This window comes from Schistocerca cancellata, unplaced genomic scaffold (genome assembly GCF_023864275.1).
Source record: "Schistocerca cancellata isolate TAMUIC-IGC-003103 unplaced genomic scaffold, iqSchCanc2.1 HiC_scaffold_1150, whole genome shotgun sequence".
NCBI classification, from domain to species: Eukaryota; Metazoa; Arthropoda; class Insecta; order Orthoptera; family Acrididae; genus Schistocerca; species Schistocerca cancellata.
The window spans coordinates 4,222,160-4,240,130 of record NW_026047149.1 but is presented as its reverse complement, the minus strand read 5'-3'; the positions used below and the strand labels follow the sequence as shown (position 1 = coordinate 4,240,130).

At 43.8% G+C, this 17,971-nt stretch overlaps 1 non-coding gene across 1 annotated transcript; it reads left to right on the top strand.

The window, feature by feature from the left end:
• The first annotated feature begins 1,380 nt into the window (after positions 1 to 1,380).
• Positions 1,381 to 1,455, top strand: Trnat-ugu (transfer RNA threonine (anticodon UGU)). Its single transcript has one exon. It is a non-coding gene; the product is annotated as a tRNA-Thr (tRNA).
• The last annotated feature ends 16,516 nt before the right edge of the window (positions 1,456 to 17,971 follow it).

Here is a 17,971-nt window from a genome sequence, read left to right as displayed (position 1 = left end):
GCCATAATCTCCTGGCGAAGTTGCTCCAGCGTGTGTGGCTTACGTCGACAGACGTTATCTTTGACAGTTCCCCACAACTAAAAGTACATAGGTGTTAGATCTGGCGACCGTGCAGGGAACTCAATGGGCCCACTTCGTCCAATCCGATGCCCTGGAAAATTGGCATCCAGGAAATCTTGTACGGCTAGGTTGTAGTGTGACGGCGCCCCATCCTGTTCGTAGATGACCTCTTCAAGAGCTCCAGAAAGTGCAAGTATACCTGGCAAAATTCATGTGTGTAACATTTCCAGGTACACTTCTCCAGTGACAGTAGCATCAAAAGCCGGCCGACATGGCCGAGCGGTTCAAGGCGCTACAGTCTGGAACCGCGCGACCGCTACGGTCGCCGGTTCGAATCCTGCCTCGGGCATGGATGTGTGTGATGTCGTTAGGTTAGTTACGTTTAAGTAGTTCTAAGTTCTAGGGGACTGATGACCTCAGCAGTTAAGTCCCATAGTGCTCAGAGCCATTTGAACCAAGTAGCGTCAAAGAAAAAGGGTCCTTCTAAGCTCCTAGATGATAGTCCACACCACACAACAACCCCCGGTATATTGACCGCTTTATCCACATAAACATGCGGATTTTGCGATGCCCAGTACACACTGTTACGCCGACTCACGATTCCATTAAGTATAAATTGTACCTCGTCACTCCACACTACCTTCGTCATATATAGTTCGTCATCAGTTACCATTTGCTGATACCATTCGCAAAATTGCATTCGGCCATCAGCATCATCGTCATTATCACATGCGGTAATCTTGGAATGTAAACTTTTCACTTTACAGTTTTTAGGAATCTCCTGCTTACGTGGCAGACGCTCTATCCATCTGAGCCACCGCGGGCACAGAGGATAGTGCGTCTGCAGGGACTTATCCCTGGCACGCTCCCCGTGAGATCCACATTCCCAGCATGTCCACACCATTACATTTGTAGTGCGTCTAATAGGTGTTTGCCCATCATACTCATTACTCGTGGCAGATTAACATGTCCCCAATGAAGTACATCAACGCCTGTTTTGCAGCTAGGGTGTCCATTTAATTATCTTTTCATTTCTAGCAAAGCTGCATGGTCATCCACGGTAACTGTTCTTACGGGAACAGATACTACCGTCATATATAGTTAAAATATGGCTTGCCGGCCATTGACCTTCTTGGGCGAACGCACACGCTATGCCCGAACTCGTACGGGACTTGGTAGATTAATCTGCCACGAGTAATGAGTATGATGGGCAAACATCTATTAGGCGCACTACGAATGTAGTGGTGTGGACATGCTGGGAATGTGGATCTCACGGGGAGCGTGCCAGGGATAAGTCCCTGCAGACGCACTATCCTCTGTGCCCGCGGTGGCTCAGATGGATAGAGCGTCTGCCATGTAAGCAGGAGATCCCGGGTTCGAGTCCCGGTCGGGGTACACATTTTCAACATGTCCCCAATGAAGTACATCAACGCCTGTTTGCAGCTAGGGTGTCCATTTAATTATCATTTCATTTCTAGCATAGCTGCATGGTCATCCACGGTAACTGTTCTTTCGGGAACAGATACTACCGTCATATATAATTCCTCGTACACTTGTACTGCTAACCCCGACTTCATATGCATATTCTGTAGCAGGCTTCTGTGGAGAATTAACAAACGTTTCCAACACGAGAGCCGACGAAGTAGAACTTGTAGCCGCACACTGCCTTCCGGATCTTCCTTTGTGAATATCACAAGACATTCCATGCAATTCAAACTTGTCAACGATGCGTTTAATTGTTAGGCGGGTTGGCAGTTCTGTTTCTAACTCCCGCCTCCGCCACTTCAACGGCATTATCAAACTTAACCACTTCACAATACATTTTTGTTGCTCGATTTTCACGCGTGCTCCAGCCATCTTCTTTTCTCAACAGCACGTTGAAAGTACTAACACCTGTTGAGCCGAATACCATACTACAACACACTCATAACTCAAATCGAACGACGATATCGATATTTCGATAGAGCCTGACAAAGAGTGTATACATTTTTCTGGCGGACTTTAGTTCCGGGTACCTTACCAGATACCATGTATAAGGAATTTCGCAAATCACAACATGCATACATTTTCAGGAAAACTCTATGCGTTATTTCATTTACTTGTCGATAGTCACAAATATGTTTCTTCTAATAATTACATTTAATTAAAAATAGCAAGGAGCCAAATAACATAAACTTACTAAAACTTCATGCAGTTACACGTGTTTTTTTTTAAATTATATTACCTCTCAGATGTCGTATAAATTAAATAATATGACCAGTGATGAAAAAAATATAGAATAAAAATTAAGTTTGAGAGGGAGTCGAACGACGTTCGTGTTACATTTCCGGCCGGAGTGGCCATGCGGTTGGTTGGTTGGTTGTTTGGGGGGAAGAGACCAAACATCGAGGTCATCGGTCTCATCGGATTAGGGAAGGATGGGAAAGGAAGTCGGCCGTGCCCTTTCAAAGGAACCATCCCGGCATTTACCTGGAGCGATTTAGGGAAATCACGGAAAACCTAAATCAGGATGGCCGGATGCGGGGTTGAACCGTCGTCCTCCCGAATGCGAGTCCAGTGTCTAACCACTGCGCCACCTCGCTCGGTGGGCCATGCGGTTCTAGGCGCTACAGTCTGGAGCCGAGCAACCGCTACGGTCGCAGGTTCGAATCCTGCCTCGGGCATGGATGTGTGTGATGGCTTAGGTCAGTTAGGTTTAATTAGTTCTAAGTTCTAGGCGACTGATGACCTCAGAAGTCGCATAGTGCTCAGAGCCATTTTTGTTACATTGTTCGAAAGCTAAGCACGTTTTTTTTCTTTTTTAATCTCATTTCGTTCGTGGCATTTATTCGGTCCCATGACACCTGTTCAAGTTCATCGTTGAGCCGCTTACTCAGTTTTTTTCTTACAAAGGCCAGCTAACCCTCTGACGAACGCGCTGACCTACCGCGCCGGCAAGCCGTACGACCACGAACTCTTACATCTGGCACCTACGCACAAACACACTTTGTGATCAAAAGTATCCGTACACCTGGCGAAAATGACTTACAAGTTCGCGGCCCCCTCCATCGGTAATGCTGGAATTCAGTATGGTGTTGGCCCACCCTTAGCCTTGATGACAGCTTCCACTCTCGCTGACATAGGTTCAGTCATGTGCTGGGAGATTTTTTGGGGGATGGCAGCCCATTCTTCACGGAGTGCTGCACTGAGGAGAGGTATCGATGTCGGTCGGTGAGGTCTGGCACGAAGTCGGCGTTCCAAAACATGCCAAAGGTGTTCTATAGGATTCAGGTCAGGACTCTGTGCAGGCCAGTCCATTACAGGATTGTTATTGTCGTGTAACCACTCCGGCCACAGTCCGTGCATTATGAACAGGTGTTTCATCGCGTTGAAAGATGCAATCGTCATCCCGGAATTGCTCTCCAACAGTGGGTGCAAGAAGGAGCTTAAAACATCAGTGTAGGCCTGTGCTGTGATAGTGCCTCGCTCTCCTTGAAAAACACGACCATACCATAACACCACCGCTTTCGAATTTTACTGTTGGCGCTACACACGCTGGCAGATGACGTTCACCGGACATTCGCCATATCCATGCCCTACTATCGGATCGTCGCATCATTCGTCACTCCACACAACATTTTTCCACTGTTCAGTCGTCCAATGTTTACGCTCCTTACATCAAGCGAGGCGTCGTTTGGCATTTACCGGCGTGATGTGTGGCTTATGAGCAGCCGCTCGACCATGAAATCCAAGTTTTTTCACCTCCCGCCTGTCATAGTCCTTGTTGTGGACCCTGATGCAGTTTGGAATTCCTGTGTGATGGTCTGGATAGATGTCTGCCTATTACACATTACGACCCTCTTCAACTGTCGGCGGTCTCTGTCAGTCAACAGACGAGGTCGGCCTGTACGCTTTTGTGTTGAACGTGCCCTTCACGTTTCCACTTCACTATCACATCGGAAACTGTGGACCTAGGGATGTTTAGGAGTGTGGAAATCTCGCGTACAGGCGTATGACACAAATGACACCCAATCACCTGACCACGCTCGAAGTCTGTGAGTTCCGCGGAGCGCCCCATTCTGCTCTCTCACGATGACTACTGAGGTCGCTGACATGGAGTACCTGGCAGTAGGTGGCAGCACAGTGCACCTCATATGAAAAAGCGTCCGGATACTTTTCACTACATGTTGTATGTCAGTTACATAAAAGGCCCGTAAAACTTCTCATGCGATTTTTCCGGAATTATCAGAGTACTGTACCTTACTACGTGCTCACTATGTTGTTTTAATGGCCTACTAAAGGTGTACAAAGTTTGAGGTAAATCTGTGATCCTATCGTCGTGGCATCCCCTTGTAAGATTATTAGACTTGAAGCTGTGCTCGGATTTCTTACTGCTGCAGTGGAAGGAAAGGGCCGTGGGCCTTTTAAGGGACCATCCGGCATTTTCGCTGGCGAGCACAGAAAACCGATCTCTGCGTGTTCGATCCAAGAACTCAATCGTGATCTCTCGAACGCGAGTTGAGGGTGCTACTCACTCACATCACCTCTCTCAGATAATTCAGCGACTTTTCTTCACATGTGGATGCTACACAATTTGCGTTTGTGGAGGTTTCTAGAACTGATACTGAGATACTGGCATCTTGGCGCGTACAATAATTAATAAATATATAGAAAGAAAAAGAAAAAGAAAGATAGAGAGAGAGAAAATATTGCCTGTAATTTTCCCAGGTAATATTTCAGAATACACAAAAAAAATTAAACTGTATATTTCTTACGCACTGTTGTAGCTGACATCCGGCACCTCGGTGCATCTTTCACTGTCTTTCACAGTTTTATTTTTATGGGGCACGTACGTAAATTGTATTTCTTGCGTATCTATCGATATGCGTAGCTCACATAAAACAAAACCATACAGCTGTATAATCTTTGACTACTGCTACAATATCTTTGTGTCGCTACACCACCTCTGCCCGAGAGTGCTAGGAAAGTTACACGAATTCTAAGTAAAGCAGTGTTGAGTGGCAGATGTATTTTGAACAATAGTCAGGAAATTTTCTCCATTAGTGTGATATGAGAATGATTGAGTATGAATAGTTTAAACGTAATTGTGGAGACAGAACTGAGGATATTGCTTGTGAGTTTTTATGCAATGTTGAGAGATTGAGGTAAGCAGACAAGAGAGTAAAGTTGTTTCGTATTATTGAGATTGTAGTAACGAAGTGCAGATAGCAGGATTTTTATGTCGATTACTCTAATAGGAAAATGAAATTCTTCTTGCTTAAAATTATTTCTTAAAGTCAAGTCGTGTTAGCAATCGGTAGATTTTCAAAGTATTACTTTTAAATGCAGAGTTTCAGTCGAATTTTGTCAGGAGTCGTTTGTTACCACTTAAAATTCCTACCATCCATTCAGTTTATTATATACGAACGCACATTGCACTTTGTCGTACTAAATTTTAGTGGTTTCTATTGTTGCTTTGCTGCCTGATGCTGCTCGCTGCTATTGAGAAATCTGCAAAAATGTTTGTCGACATGCGAGGTAAGAGAAAATACACTATGGGATCAAAAGTATCCGTACACCTCAAAAACTACGTTTTTCATACTACTTGCATTGTGCTGCCGCCTACTGCCGGGTACTCCATATCAGCGACCTCAGTAGTCATCAGACATCGTGAGAGAGCAGAATGGGGCGCTCCGTGGAACTCACGGACTTCGAGCGTGGTCAGGTGATTGGGTGTCACTTGTGTCATACGTCTGTACGCGAGATTTCCGCACTCCTAAACATCCCTAGGTCCACTGTTCCCGATGTGATAGTGAAGTGGAAACGTGAAGGGACACGTACAGCACAAAAGCGTACAGGCCGACCTCGTCTGTTGACTGACAGAGACCACCGACAGTTGAAGAGGGTCGTCATGTGTAATAGGCAGACATCTATCCAGACCATCACACAGGAGTTCCAAACTACTCGTACATCAGGATCCACTGCAAGGACTATGACAGTTAGGCGGGAGGTGAGAAAACTTGGATTTCATGGCCGAGCGGCTGCTCATAAGCCACACATCACGCCGGTAAAAGCCAAACGATGCCTCGCTTGGTGTAAGGAGCGTAAACATTGGACGATTGAACAGTGGGAAAACGTTGTGTGGAGCGACGAATCACGGTACAGAATGTGGAGATCCGATGGCAGGTTGTGGGTATGGTGAATCCCTGGTGAACGTCATCTGCCAGCGTGTGTAGTGCTAAGAGTAAAATTCGGAGGCGGTGGCGTTATGGTGTGGTCGCGTTTTTCATGGGGGGAGCTTGCACCCCTTCTTGTTTTGCGTGGCGCTATCACGGAACAGGCCTAAATTGATGTTTTAACCTCGTTCTTGCTTCCCACTGTTGAAGAGCAATTGGTGGATGGAGATTGCATCTTTCAACACGATCGAGCACCTGTTCATAACGACAGTCACATCCCTGTAATGGACTGTCCTGCACAGAGTCCTCATATCTCTCCTTAGTGCAGCACTCCGTGAAGAATAGGCTCCCATTCCCCAAGAAATCTCCCAGCACATGACTGAATGTATACTTGCGAGAGTGGAAGCTGTCATCAAGGCTAAGGGTGGGCCTACGCCATATTGAACTCCGGCATTACCGATGGAGGGCACCAGGACCTTGCTGGTATTTTTGCCACGTGTCCGGATACTTTTGATCACATAGTGTATACTCAGAGTTATGCGCAGTACATAAGTTTAAGTTGGGAATTAATTTGTTTGGTAATCATTATTGAGCAGTTTTGGTAAACAGTTTTAGAGATTCATTCAGACAGAGAGAAGCAGACAAGTGGTTACGTTACATAAGAAACTGCAACAGAAGAAACTTTAACGCCGGCATATTTGGTTTGCACAAGCGCAGTTAACGAGATTTAGAAACTGCGCAGACATAACGAAAACTGCTTGGATTATTGCAATTGCAAGCGTTGTAGTGATTTGTAAATACTATTCCCTCCGTTAATTTCCTTAAAAATTCCTAGCATTGAAGGATAATCACTGACTGTGATGAGAAAAAAAATTTCTATCAAGTGAGGCACACTTGTCGTTCAGCTACGAGTCCGTGCTGGAAAGGAATGACTCCGAAGATTTTATACGAAAACTCTTGAAGCTCTCTCAATAAAACAAACATTACTAACATTCTACGTCTGTATGCTTCATGTTCACCTAACTGCAGCTCTCTGCCGCCAGAGAACTGCGAACTTCCGTAGCGTGTTACATGGTGCTGTGTAACTTATCTATGTCGGTGCTTGAGAAACAGCGTGATGTAATAGGGTATGCAATTCGAAAAGTTTGTCCACACATGGCGCACATTCTTCTTCAGCATGACACTGCGAGACCACACAGGAGCACTGAAACATTTCCAGCAAATCCCATGCTTTTGGTTCACTGCCATCGATCATACTTCATAGAGTTCCCATTTGGTCCCATCCGATTCTCATCTGTTTCCAAACCTTATGGAGCCACTCCGAGGAGTCCACTTTGATAGCGATGAAGTGTCGTAAGCAGAGGTGAGGTTGTGCTTCCGTCAACAAAGTGAAATATTCTACAGTGACGGTATCAACAAACTGGTTTCTCGCTGTCACAAATTTATTCGTTTCGAGGGTGACTATGTTGAGAAATAAAGTAAATAGAAAAGAAACACGACGCATAACGAACGAGTTACGCTAATTGGTCACAAACTGATATTGATACAGGTGTTGTTGTTGTGATCTTCAGTTCTGAGACTGGTTTGATGCAGCTCTCCATGCTACTCTATCCTGTGCAAGCTTCTTCATCTCCCAGTACCTACTGCAACCTACATCCTTCTGAATCTGCTTAGTGAATTCATCTTTTGGTCTCCCTCTACGATTTTTACCATCCACACTGCCCTCCAAAGTTAAATTGGTGATCCCTTGATGGCTCAGAACATGTTCTACCTACCGATCCCTTCTTCTAGTCAAGTTGTGCCACAAACTTTTCTTCCCAATCCTATTCAATACCTCCTCCTTAGTTATGTGATCTAGCCATCTAATCTTCAACATTCTTCTGTAGCACCACATTTCGAAAGCTTCTATTCTCTTCTTGTCCAAACTATTTATTGTCCATGTTTCACTTCCATACATGGCTACACTCCATACAAATACTTTCAGAAACGACTTCCTGACACTTAAATCGATACTCGATATCAACAAATTTCTATTCTTTAGAAACGCTTTCCTTGTCATTGCCAGTCTACCTATTATATCCTCTCTACTTCGACCATCATCAGTTATTTTGCTCCCCAAATAGCAAAACTCCTTTACTACTTTAAGTGTCTCATTTGCTAATCTAAGTTCCTCAGAATCACGTGATTTAATTCGACTATATTCCATTCCCCCCCCCCCCCCCCCCCCCCCATGAACCATGGACCTTGCCGTTGGTGCGGAGGCTTGCGTGCCTCAGCGATACAGATGGCCGTACCGTAGGTGCAACCACAACAGAGGGGTATCTGTTGAGAGGCCAGACAAACATGTGGTTCCGAAGAGGGGCAGCAGCCTTTTCAGTAGTTGCAGGGACAACAGTCTGGATGATTGACTGATCTGGCCTTGTAACATTAACCAAAAACGGCCTTGCTGTGCTGGTACTGCGAACGGCTGAAAGCAAGGGGAAACTACAGCCGTATTTTTTCCCGAGGACATGCAGCTCTACTGTATGATTAAATGATGATGGCGTCCTCTCGGGTAAAATATTCCGGAGGTAAAATAGTCCCCCATTCGGATCTCCGGGCGGGGACTACTCAAGAGGACGTCGTTATCAGGAGAAAGAAAACTGGCGTTCTACGGATCGGAGCGTGTAATGTCAGATCACTTAATCGGGCAGGTAGGTTAGAAAATTTAAAAAGGGAGATGGATAGGTTAAAGTTAGATATAGTGGGAATTAGTGAAGTTCGGTGGCAGGAGGAACAAGACTTTTGGTCAGGTGATTACAGGGTTATAAATACAAAATCAAATAGGGGTAATGCAGGAGTAGGTTTAATAATGAATAAAAAAATAGGAGTGCGGGTTAGCTACTACAAACAGCATAGTAAACGCATTATTGTGGCCAAGATAGACACAAAGCCCATGCCTACTACAGTAGTACAAGTTTATAAGCCAACTAGCTCTGCAGATGATGAAGAAATAGATGAAATGTATGACGAGATAAAAGAAATTATTCAGGTAGTGAAGGGAGACGAAAATTTAATAGTGATGGGTGACTGGAATTCGTCAGTAGGAAAAGGGAGAGAAGGAAACATAGTAGGTGAATATGGATTGGGGGGAAGGAATGAAAGAGGAAGCCGCCTTGTAGAATTTTGCACAGAGCATAACTTAATCATAGCTAACACTTGGTTCAAGAATCATGAAAGGCGGCTGTATACATGGAAGAAGCCTGGAGATACAGACAGGTTTCAGATAGATTATATAATGGTAAGACAGAGATTTAGGACCCAGGTTTTAAATTGTAGGACATTTCCTGGGGCAGATGTAGATTCTGACCACAATCTATTGGTTATGAACTGCAGATTGAAACTGAAGAAACTGCAAAAAGGTGGGAATTTAAGGAGATGGGACCTGGATAAACTGAAAGAACCAGAGGTTGTAGAGAGTTTCAGGGAGAGCATTAGGGAACAATTGACAGGAATGTGGGGAAAGAAATACAGTAGAAGAAGAATGGGTAGCTCTGAGGGATGAAGTGGTGAAGGCAGCAGACGATCAAGTAGGTAAAAAGACGCAGGCTAATAGAAATCCTTGGGTAACAGAAGAAATATTGAATTTAATTCATGAAAGGAGAAAATATAAAAATGCAGTAAATGAAGCAGGCAAAAAAGAATACAAACGTCTCAAAAATGAGATCGACAGGAAGTGCAAAATGGCTAAGCAGGGATGGCTAGAGGACAAATGTAAGGATGTAGAGGCTTATCTCACTAGGGGTAAGATAGATACTGCCTACAGGAAAATTAAAGAGACCTTTGGAGAGAAAAGAACCACTTGTATGAATATCAAGAGCTCAGATGGCAACCCAGTTCTAAGCAAAGAAGGGAAAGCAGAAAGGTGGAAGGAGTATATAGAGGGTTTATACAAGGGCGATGTACTTGAGGACAATATTATGGAAATGGAAGAGGATGTAGATGAAGATGAAATGGGAGATAAGATACTGCGTGAAGAGTTTGACAGAGCACTGAAAGACCTGAGTCAAAACAAGGCCCCGGGAGTAGACAACATTCCATTAGAACTACTGATGGCCTCAGGAGAGCCAGTCATGACAAAACTCTACCATCTGGTGAGCACGATGTATGAGACAGGCGAAATACCCTCAGACTTTAAGAAGAATATAATAATTCCAATCCCAAAGAAAGCAGGTGTTGACAGATGTGAAAGTTACCGAACTATCAGTTTAATAAGTCACAGCTGCAAAATACTAACGCGAATTATTTACAGACGAATGGAAAAACTGGTAGAAGCCGACCACGGGGAAGATCAGTTTGGATTCCGTAGAAATGTTGGAACACGTGAGGCAATACTGACCTTACGACTTATCTTGGAAGAAAGATTAAGAAAAGGCAAACCTACGTTTCTAGCATTTGTAGACTTAGAGAAAGCTTTTGATAATGTTAACTGGAATACTCTCTTTCAAATTCTGAAGGTGGCAGGGGTAAAATACAGGGAGCGAAAGGCTATTTACAATTTGTACAGAAACCAGATGGCAGTTATAAGAGTCGAGGGGCATGAAAGGGAAGAAGTGGTTGGGAAAGGAGTAAGACAGGGTTGTAGCCTCTCCCCGATGTTATTCAATCTGTATACTGAGCAAGCAGTAAAGGAAACAAAAGAAAAATTCGGAGTAGGTATTAAAATTCATGGAGAAGAAGTAAAAACTTTGAGGTTCGCCGATGACATTGTAATTCTGTCAGAGACAGCAAAGGACTTGGAAGAGCAGTTGAACGGAATGGACAGTGTCTTGAAAGGAGGATATAAGATGAACATCAACAAAAGCAAAACGAGGATAATGGAATGTAGTCAAATTAAGTCGGGTGATGCTGAGGGAATTAGATTAGGAAATGAGGCACTTAAAGTAGTAAAGGAGTTTTGCTATTTAGGGAGTAAAATAACCGATGATGGTCGAAGTAGAGAGGATATAAAATGTAGACTGGCAATGGCAAGGAAAGCGTTTCTCAAGAAGAGAAATTTGTTAACATCGAGTATAGATTTAAGTGTCAGGAAGTCGTTTCTGAAAGTATTTGTATGGAGTGTAGCCATGTATGGAAGTGAGACATGGACGATAACTAGTTTGGACAAGAAGAGAATAGAAGCTTTCGAAATGTGGTGCTACAGAAGAATGCTGAAGATAAGGTGGGTAGATCACGTAACTAATGAGGAGGTATTGAATAGGATTGGGGAGAAGAGAAGTTTGTGGCACAACTTGACTAGAAGAAGGGATCGGTTGGTAGGACATGTTCTGAGGCATCGAGGGATCACAAATTTAGCATTGGAGGGCAGCGTGGAGGGTAAAAATCGTAGAGGGAGACCAAGAGATGAATACACTAAGCAGATTCAGAAGGATGTAGGTTGCAGTAGGTACTGGGAGATGAAGAAGCTTGCACAGGATAGAGTAGCATGGAGAGCTGCATCAAACCAGTCTCAGGACTGAAGACCACAACAACAACAACATATTCCATTATCCTCGTTTTGCTTTTGTTGATGTTCGTCTTATATCCTCCTTTCAAGACACTGTCCATTCCTTTCAACTGCTCTTCCAGGTCCTTTGCTGTCTCTGACAGAATTACAATGTGATCAGCGAACCTCAAAGTTTTTATTTCTTCTCCATTGATTTTAATTCCTACTCCGAATTTTTCTTTTGTTTTCTTTACTGTTTGCTCAGTATACAGATTGAATAGCATCGGGGAGAGGCTACAACCCTGTCTCACTCCCTTCCCAACCACTGCTTCCCTTTCGTGTCCCTCGACCCTTACAACTGCCATCTGGTTTCTGTACAAATTGTAAATAGCCTTTCGCTCCCTGTATTTTACCCCTGCCACCTTCAGAATTTGAAAGAGAGTATTCCAGTCAACAATGTCAAAAGCTTTCTCTAAGTCTACAAATGCTAGAAACGTAGGTTTGCCTTTCCTTAATCTTTCTTCCAAGATAAGTCGTAAGGTCAGTATTGCCTCACGTGTTCCAGTATTTCTACGGAATCCAAACTGATGTTCCCCGAGGTCGGCTTCTACTAGTTTTTCAATTCGTCTGTAAAGAATTTGCGTTAGTATCTTGCAGCTGTGACTTATTAAATTGATAGCTCGGTAATTTTCGCATCTGTCAACGCCTGCTTTCTTTGGGATTGGAATTATTATATTCTTCTTGAAGTCTGAGGGTATTTCGCCTGGCTTATACATCTTGCTCACCAGATGGTAGACTTTTTGTCAGGACTGGCTCTCCCAAGGCTGTCAGTAGTTCTAGTCGAATGTTGTCTACTCCCGGGGCCTTGATGCAGGTATCGACGGAAAACGGAAAATTTTAAACTGCGGCAGCCGATGGATCAAGGTGGGATGCTGCAGCGCAGCTGGCAGGGATAGTTCTAAGGTGGCCATGTCATTTTGGTTTTTGTATGTCGTCGATTTGCACATCAGAGAGAGAGAGAGACCAAGTTTTGTTACTGTTAAATCATCTTTGGTCTTGTCATGGCACAGTCTTTGCCTCTACGCAGTCTGCTATCTTCTTAGTTGAAATTTGTCAGGTGATGGACGTATTCTGTAGTGCTGTGTCGTTTCTGATTGTATCTGTTACCTGAAGAAATATTTATTGTGAAACGTCCACTTAGAACAATTGTACAAGACTGTGCTTAACCTGGCACACAATAATTTTAGTGCAACGCAATCTGACTATCAAAAATCCCTGCAAAAGAATGGCCCTGACAAACATTAAACTATACCTTTCACAAATCACTTACCTCACAAAAATCTTCGTTGCTCGAACTACTACAATACAGCGAGTGCCACTACTGCCAGCTAAATAAAAGATTCAAACTACTGAAGGCACTAACTACTGATAGTCTTAGCAAATGAAAGATTCTAATAGAGAACAAACACTGTATTTACCTTAATAGTCATCAATAGTCATAATATATACAGCAGCTCATGACATCAATTTTTACAAATTTCAAACTCCGCCATCTCTGTCCTCACATCCACCACTGCTGGCGGCTCCCCTCCAACTGCCCAGCGCTACGCGCTGTTCGCATCCAGCTATAGCAGTTCATGACAACAATGGCAGACAACAATGCAAACTAGCCACGTACTGCACACAGCACAGCCAGTGATTTTCGTACAGAGTGCTATGTAACGTTGCCAATAAAAAACATAAACAGCAAACTTACATAAAGAAAACATAAACAGCCTACTTACAATTGTAAAGGACAGCAAAGATGAATACGAAATAAGCATCAAACGAAAAAACTACAGACAACGAAACTCGTCTAGCTTGAAGGGGGAAACCAGATGGCACTAAGGTTGGCCCGCTAGATGGCGCTGCCATAGGTCAAACGGATATCAACTGTTTTTTTTTAATAGGAACTCCCATTTTTATTACATATTCGCGTAGTACGTAAGGAAATATGAATGTTTTAGTTGGACCACTTTTTTCGCTTTGTGATAGATGGCGCTGTAACAGTCACAAACGTATAAGTTCGTGGTATCACGTAACATTCCGCTCCCCCACCCCTCTTATGGATCCTCCTCTTCCATTGGCTCCTTTCCCCCCTCCCCCTTCACTTTTCCTCTCCTTCCCACCCCCCTCCACTCTTTTCCCCGTCATCTGACCAGTTTCCCCCCACCTGCTCTCGGGTGTGGTATGTCGTGTTTGTGCCGACTTTTAGCGCAGTGTTTAAGTGAGTGTTCGGTGTTGTGCGTCCTTCCACAGTGTTGCGAACACAAATCATGCTGTCGCTGGGTGTGCTTTTTATATCTCTTGCGAACAGAACCCAGACGGTCGCCGTGTTTTTTTAATCGTCTGTCTATTGTTTTTCTGCTTCCTGTGTGTTTTATTAGCTTCATCGACACTGTGTTTTATGTTTTACGCTCCAGAATTTTCTGCCATTTTTACCTTTAAGTCACCGATTTTATCGCCAACTGTTATTATTTTTTTATTATCTTCATCTTTTTAAAACAAATTCTGTAGGCTGAAGAGCGGCGTAATAAGCTGCTGCCAGCCCGCCCCCTTTAGGGGGAATCGAAACTCAATAAAGGAAAAAAAAATGCCGCCAGTGCGGGCGGTATTTGCTTCGTGATACATTACCCGTGTTGAAATGGACCGTTTACCAATTGCGGAAAAGTTCGATATCGTGTTGATGTATGGCTATTGTGACCAAAATGCCCAACGGGCGTGTGCTATGTATGCTGCTCGGTATCCTGGACGACATCGTCCAAGTCTCCGGACCGTTCGCCGGACAGTTACGTTATTTGTATGGAGTGTAGCCATGTGTGGAAGTGAAACATGAACGGTAAATAGTTTGGACAAGAAGAGAATAGAAGCTTTCGAAATGTGGTGCTACGGAAGAATGCTGAAGATTAGATGGATTGATCACATAACTAATGAGGAAGTATTGAATAGGATTGGGGAGAAGAGAAGTTCATGGCACAACTTGACCAGAAGAAGGGATCGGTTGGTAGGACATGTTCTGAGGCATCAAGGGATCACCAATTTAGTATTGGAGGGCAGCGTGGAGGGTAAAAATCGCAGGGGGAGACCAAGAGATGAATACACTAAGCAGATACAGAATGATGTAGGTTGCAGTAGGTACTGGGAGACGAAGAAACTTGCACATGATAGAGTAGCATGGAGAGCTGCATCAAACCAGTATCAGGACAGAAGACCACAACAACAAGAACATTAGAAAGCGAAGAGAATATAAATTTTGAATAATGTTATCAATTTTGAAGGGAAGAAGTTTGAGTTGGATTGCAGCAGTGCGCAGCTAGTTTGTCGGAATGATTACTGTCAGCTAGTTAACTTGCTCAGAGTTGAGAGAAAGACCACTCCACTTCCCTGAGTCATGCATTAACATATCGACTGACTGAGCTGTTAGATTTTTGTAGAAATTCTCTGTTAACATTGTAAAAATGGTTCAAATCGCTCTGAGCACTATGCGACTTAACTTCTGAGGTCATCAGTCCCCTAGAACTTAGAACTACTTAAACCTAACTAACCTAAGGACATCACACACATCCATGCCCGAGGCAGGATTCGACCGTAGCGGTCGCGTGGTTCCAGACTGCAGCGCCCAGAACTGCACGGCCACTCCGGCCGGCGTTAACATTGTACCCTCTTTAAATCGTTGTTCACTTTGTTAACATAGTATTGTTCAGACCTATGTTATGTGTGAAGATCACGCGAAGTTCTACTCTGTCTTTTTCAATACATCATTCTAAAATGTTGTCTTCAAGTATTTCATAGAGGTAGTTAGTCTCCCCTCTCCAGTGATTATCATTAGGCATTACCACATGCAACAGTTTGAAAGACGCGAGGTAAGTCGGAATTTTGATTAGGGCCAAATAAGTGTTTTACTTCAGTTGCGCATTTAATACAAAGATAAGCTGCATGTTGATCAGTTACAGTTAGCATACAGGGTTAAGTTGGGTACCAGTTTGTGGGGACACAGTTTTGGTAGTACCTAGAGGAGCAGTTGAGCTAAATTTCAGACGGAGACAAATATCGGTTCTGTTTCACTAAGGAAAATTGCACTGTAGTTCCTTCTCTACATTGTCGTACAGATGACAAAATGGTAGACATCGAAGTAGATGACAGAGGGATAAAAAAAACAATTAAAATCGCTCAAAAGAGGAAAGGCCGCTGGACCTGATGGGATACCAGTTCGATTCTAGACAGAGTACGCGAAGGAACTTGCCCCCCTTCTTGCAGCGGTGTACCGTAGGTCTCCAGAAGAGCGTAGCATTCCAAAGGATTCGAAAAGGGCACAGGTCATCCCCGTTTTCAAGAAGGGACGTCGAACAGATATGCAGAACTGTGGACCTATATCTCTAACGTCGATCAGTTGTAGAATATTGGAACACGTATTATGTTCGAGTATAATGACTTTTCTGGAAACTAGATATCTACTCTGTAGTAATAAGCATGGGTTTCGAAAAAGACGGTCGTGTGAAACCCAGCTCGCGCTATTCGCCCACGAGACTCAGAGGGCCGTAGACACGGGTTCCCAGGTAGATGCCCTGTTTCTTGACTTCCGCAAGGCGTTCGATACAGTTCCTCACACTCGTTTAATGAACAAAGTAAGAGCATATGGACTATCAGACCAATTGTGTGATTGGATTGAAGAGTTCCTAGATAACAGGACGCAGCATGTCATTCTCAACGGAGACAAGTCTTCCGAAGTAAGAGCGATTGCAGGTGTGCCGCAGGGGAGTGTCGTAGGACCGTTGCTATTCACAATATACATAAATGACCTGGCGGATGACATCGGAAGTTCACTGAGGCTTTTTGCGGATGATGCTGTAGCATATCGAGAGGTTGTAACAATGGAAAATTGTACTGAAATGCAGGAGGATCTGCAACGAATTGATGCATAGTGCAGGAAATGGCAATTGAATCCCAATGTAGACAAGCGTAATGTGCTGCGAATACGTAGAAAGAAAGATCCCTTATCATTTAGCTACAATTTAGCATGAACCATGGACCTTGCCGTTGGTGGGGAGGCTTGCGTGCCTCAGCGATACAGATAGCCGTACCGTAAGTGCAACCACAACGGAAGGGTGTCTGTTGAGAGGCCAGACAAACGTGTGGTTCCTGAAGAGGGGCAGCAGCCTTTTCAGTAGTTGCAAGGGCAACAGTCTGGATGATTGACTGATCTGGCCTTGCAACATTAACCAAAACGGCCTTGCTGTGCACGTACTGCGAACGGCTGAAAGCAAGGGGAAACTACGGCCATAATTTTTCCCGAGGGCATGCAGCTTTACTGTATGATTAAGTGATGATGGCGTCCTCTTGGCTAAAATATTCCGGAGGTAAAATAGTCCCCCATTCGGATCTCCGGGCGGGGACTACTCAAGAGGATGTCGTTATCAGGAGAAAGAAAACTGGCGTTCTACGGATCGGAGCGTGGAATGTCAGATCCCTTAATCGGGCAGGTAGGTTAGAAAATTTAAAAAGGGAAATGGATAGGTTAAAGTTAGATATAGTGGAGATTAGTGAAGTTCGGTGGCAGGAGGAACAAGACTTCTGGTCGGGTGACTACAGGGTTATAAACACAAAATCAAATAGGGGTAATGCAGGAGTAGGTTTAATAATGAATAGGAAAATAGGATGCGGGTAAGCTACTACAAACAGCATAGTGAACGCATTATTGTGGCCAAGATAGATACGAAGCCCACACCTACCACAGTAGTACAAGTTTATATGCCAACTAGCTCTGCAGATGACGAAGAAATTGAAGAAATGTATGATGAAATAAAAGAAATTATTCAGATAGTGAAGGGAGACGAATATTTAATAGTCGAGGGTGACTGGAATTCGGTAGTAGGAAAAGGGAGAGAAGGAAACGTAGTAGGTGAATATGGATTGGGGCTAAGAAATTAAAGAGGAAGCCGCCTGGTAGAATTTTGCACTGATCACAACCTAATCATAGCTAACACTTGGTTTAAGAATCATGATAGAAGGTTGTATACATGGAAGAACTCTGGAGATACTAAAAGGTATCACATAGATTATATAATGGTAAGACAGAGATTTAGGAACCAGGTTTTAAATTGTAAGACATTTCCAGGGGCAGATGTGGACTCTGACCACAATCTATTGGTTATGACCTGTAGATTAAAACTGAAGAAACTGCAAAAAGGTGGGAACTTAAGGAGATGGGACCTGGATAAACTGAAAGAACCAGAGGTTGTACAGAGTTTCCGGG